Source organism: Protopterus annectens, chromosome 1.part0 (genome assembly GCF_019279795.1).
Source record: "Protopterus annectens isolate FY-2018-M chromosome 1.part0, PAN1.0, whole genome shotgun sequence".
Taxonomy (NCBI): Eukaryota; Metazoa; Chordata; order Ceratodontiformes; family Protopteridae; genus Protopterus; species Protopterus annectens.
The window spans coordinates 586,794,462-586,799,886 of NC_056725.1; positions in this window are offsets into that span (position 1 = coordinate 586,794,462).

A 5,425-nucleotide genomic window follows, 5' to 3' on the forward strand; every position below is an offset into this window, starting at 1 on the left:
CAATGTCACACCAAGTCATGGTCTGCTGTCCAAGAAGTATGTCCATGACACTTGCCCACTCACCTACAACAGAGGCAGCCAAGGCTTGCACACATCTTACAAACCATTAAATGGATCCCATATCCAAAGGGTAGTACTCAGGAATGGGAAAAGTAGCCTTACCTCACCATTGCATATACCATGGCAAACAGTGCAGACAATCATGTATGTGCGTACAAAGTATGGGACAACATTGATGTAGAAAATAAACAGATGCCCATTCAAAACAGATGACAAAACATGTTGCAAACTGGTCATGGAGGCTGCCCAGAAATATGCAGCAACACTTAGGGACTTGCAGGAATGTCTAGCAAGTACTGCCTGTGCAGTACCTGTTTCAACAATTGCCTGGATTCTGCATAAGTGTGGCCTGTGGGTTAGGGTAATCAGACGGAAGAGTTGTCCCACATGATACATCATCCAGGGCTCTCTACAAGTAGCACAAGCTAATGGTGTCATGAGACCAAGGCTCAAACCTACAGACAGTATTCATAAAGATATGTGTGGTACACAAGCAACACCTCATCCCACCCCACCTCAGGGCCACCATCCCCAATATTTAGCTTGCTGGTGCCATTGTACACCTTTAGGTTTGCTGTTCATTAGCTTGAACTAGGCTGCTACACATGGTGTTTGGAATTTGGAACACTACAAAATAACACTCATATGTGGCCCATAGTTGTCAAGCATCTGCAATAAGGCTGAGGGTGGGGAGGGGTGTTGGCTTGAAACACAACAGTGAACTGAAGCATACATTCAAAGCTTGTTAAGAATGGCTGTATCTGAACACAGTGAAGGTTATGAATTGTGCCAGACATAAGCCTGACTCTACAGCAATAGTGAAGCCACTGTGTGACCTCCAAGGGCTGTACACATGAGCTGACCTTGCAATCTGGCAGTGTTGGGGGACATTTGTAGGGCAGAGTGTCCAAATAATGCCAAGTGAAGATGGGCCATGCTAGTATACCCCTTCCAGGAATAGTGACTGCTGTAGTTCACTTAACAGGTGTTTCAATAAACCATTGTGTTAAATGTGTGCACACTTAAGCAAACCACATATTGTATGCATCTCATTCAACATCTGCATGACTAACACATTTGCTTGATACTGCATTGGATTGCACAGGTCTTATGTCACATATCAGATGTGTGTAATGTTAACAAATTCAGTATTGTGGCCCCATTGCATATCATAGAAGAGGCTGGCATGTCAACAAGGGTGTGTGCACTCCTCATATTCACATTAAGCTTTGAAGGTTGTCAGTGTAACCAGATTTTATTGCACATACATGCACTGCTGATGATAACATCTGCAAATCAAAGGACACGCATTAATTGCTGACATCAATCCTCATATCATCCCAGGTATGTGTCAGACAAACACATAGGGGCTGTGAGCAACAGAGCAAACACAACTGCCACACATATACACATTCAGCAATGGTGTGTACACTTGTGAGGTATGGTGCACAGTACATGCCAGTGTGCTGTATAGGTGCACAACAATACTGCATACACGGGTGCAGTGTGTTCCAGGGGAAGGGGCATCATCTACTAACTCAACTCATGCATCACAGAGATGTATAATGTTGGTAACAAGGACTGAGTATGGCTGCAGTGCATGCTGTTGAGTGCCATATGTCATGCATGTTGACTGTTGAGTAATGAGAGGTCTGTGTAATATCTTTGTGCCACCTCACCTGCAAGTCTGTGTGTGTGTGAGTGTGTGTGTGTGTGTGTGTGTGTGTGTGTGTGTGTGTGTGTGTGTGTGTGTGTGTGTGTGTGTGTGTGTGTGTGTGTAGAAGTAAACCATAATGTACAGGTCTTAATTTACATTTCTTGTCTGCAATGGTGTGTACACTTGTGAGGTATGGTGCACAGTACATGCCAGTGTGCTGTATAGGTGCACAACAATACTGTGTACATGGGTGCAGTGTGTTCCAGGGGAAGGGGCATCATCTACTAACTCAACTCATGCATCACAAAGATGTATAATGTTGGTAACAAGGACTGAGTATGGCTGCAGTGCATGCTGTTGAGTGCCATATGTCATGCATGTTGACTGTTGGGTAATGAGAGGTCTGTGTAATATATTTGTGCCACCTCACCTGCAAGTCTGTGTGTGTGTGTGTGTGTGTGTGTGTGTGTGTGTGTGTGTGTGTGTGTGTGTGTGTGTGTGTGTGTGTGTGTGTAGAAGTAAACCATAATGTACAGGTCTTAATTTACATTTCTTGTCTGCTCCTCACAGGTGGTGGGGTGAGTCAGGGTCCCTCCTGCAGGTAAACTGATGTTAGTGTCCACACAGATTCTGACAATGATAATAGGCATAGTGAGGCACAGGAAGGGTTGTCAGGGGCTGAATCTGTGCCATTGGTTGACATCCCACTTGTATCCACCCCATCCCCATACACAGTCACAATGCCCATACATACCCCATCACCAGTGGCCATAGATGAGGGACAGTTGGCAGGTGGTGGCATAGGGCAGGAAAGTGTGGTGACTATTGCAAGTGTGTCTGTACACAGCAGCCATAGCCGGATGACCGGCAAGATACCACACAGGCAGATGTACGGGGTGCTCATAGGAGGGTTGCTGGCCATCATGCCCCTGGCAGAAGTGCCACAACAGGTGTCACCAGATGCATGTTTCAGGCCATCATGGAGGCACAGGGCATGTATGGAACATTACACCGGAGATAGACTGAGGCTCCAGTGGGCTACTCTTCCTGCTGTACATGACAACATCCGTGATCTTGCAGGTGCCCACCGTTATTTTGCAGAGGTCATGAATAGACGGTTGGGTGAGATGGTGGGAATCCTTGACTGTGTGGTGTCTGTGGTAGAGCATGTGGTGGGAGTAGGGCATTGGCCACGTGGACGTAGGTCAGCAACACCAACAGGTGGAGGCCTACATGGACGTGCAACAACTCACAGCTGATTCCATAGTGGCAGTATCAGCACCCAGCACTGCAGGGGGGGTGCTGTTCACACCACAACACAGGGGGCCATGTGCACGTGGCCCTGGCTGGTCCCAAGAGGGACTTGGATCCAGCGGACAAGTGTCATCAACAGTGGAGAGTACCATATCTGGGCTTCTGCCTGGTAGTGCCCGTGGAACCCTTTTAGGCACAGTTCCCATGTCTGTGGCCGGACACGGTGAACTGTACACCCTGCCATGTACAGTCTGCAGCTGTCCAACAAACCCCTGTATAGGGCAGCCTCATGGCAGAAATGTGTGCATACATACACATAAATATCACCAACACAGCTAGGGCACCTCCATACCTACACAAACCATGTCTCCACAGCCCATTTAATAAAGAACCCCCTAACCTACACACATGATTTCAACCAAATGGCTCAGCCCAGACCTCTGGAAAACCCACAACACACTCTGTGCATATGATGATACCTGTGCCACATCCCTGTCATCCATACCATTGATGCAGGGACATACTAATATGGTTCTGATGCACAGGGTGAATGTACTAAGGTTTAGCAATGTAATGCTGCTTAATGTGTTTTCAGCTGAAATGATTAATGCTTACACGTCAGGGTTTGTAGCTGTCCAGCCATGATGCATTGTAGCTGTTATTTAGCACTGACTGATTGTGGACTCCATAATGTATTCTGTTTGTGTTCTAGGTGTCTATGTGTCAGCAGGATGTTGGTCTGCTGTCCTTTCCTACAAGGGGTATGGCACTGTGGTGACACATTGACTGTGTCATATCCTGGATACAGCTGAACACAGGTAACAGGTCTGTATAACAGTTACTGCATGTGCCACATGGCTGATAGGTCTGAGGGGTGTATACAGGTGAGTGCATGGTGACTGATGTAAGCAGCCCTTCTACAGTGGACAATGGTAAGTGTACTGTGTGGCGCACACCAAATGTTTGTGAACAACACACACAGAGGCTTTGGTGTTGATGCAATACACAGAGAATACAGTTCACATGGTTGTACTTCATTTTGCAGTGAACTCATTTTGGCCTATGTAATTTCACCAAGACCAAATTCCCAAAACATCACATCAGTAAATAAGAAGTCCGCCAGTTTAATGTCATTGACAATGGTACTGGCAGGATATATGTCCTCTTCCCCAATGTAGTGCAATCCTGGAGTTGGTAAACATAGGTGTGCTGGTGTGGGTGGCACAGTCCCCACTTTGGAGGGTGTGGGGTGGCATCGAAACACACATAATGTGATTAACAACTACTTAACCTGTTAACATAAACTGTACAGTATAACTGCACACTAAGGGGGATACTCACAACAATAACAGCAATGTGGGTGGCTGTGCCCACAACAACCACACCCCTGTATATATACCAACTCCAGTATCACTGTACAGCTGTACAGTGGGGAAGAGGGCATTTACACATCCACTACTAGTTTTGATTGAATCTATTGCCACAAGATGATTGCTTTGAAATGTTACCTTTTGCCAGTTAGTTCTCGGACAAATGATCTCCTGGGACATATATTTTCTGCAAACTGAAGTAGATCCCTTCACATATACGCACACACACTTACTTGGCAACACTGAGAGTAGAACCCCTACCTAGGTACTTATTGCTACTAATGTGTTTGGCCTTAATTGCACACACCACAGAGTTTTTAGGGTGAAGTTTGTCCTGAGTTTCCTGTTAAGTGAAGAACATCACCAGGCCTTGTGCAGTATGGTAATGGGGGATGTACTGGGTGTTAATGAACAATACATAGTATGACATACCGTCATATACACACTGACAAACACATACAGTCATAGACACATTTGACAGACCTGGGTTTAGCAGTGCTGATGACCTTGTCAGTGGGTCCATTCTGTTACAGAGTTTTTGCACACAGCACATGCATCATTGGGCTGGATAGTGTAATAATTTATCTGTATGGTTGATGGTGACAGCAGTCCTCATACAGTGGACCTTGGGACATGTACTGGGAGTACCATGGTGTAAAGACAGTATACTCAGCACCCACACTCCACATTGGATATTGTACTCACTGAAACCCATGACAATGCTCTGACATACCCACAATCACACATTGACCAGGACTGCAATACAAACCCTTGTCTGTCTAATCAGTGCTACTACAGGGGTATGCATTTATTGCACATGCCACAGGGATAGTAGGGTGAGGGTTTGTCATGGCTCTCCTAATGTCAGCAACACCACTATCCCTTATAATGTATGGCAAGGTTTATTGCATTTGGAGAATGTGGCCTCAGAATGCTGTCTCCTACAAATATGCACACTTACACACACTTTCACACACAGACACACACTTGCCAAAACTCAGAGGGTAACCCACACCTATCTACTCATTTGTAGAACAGTGTTATGGTGGTACTGCAAGCTCCAGGTAGCCCATAGGGTGAAGAG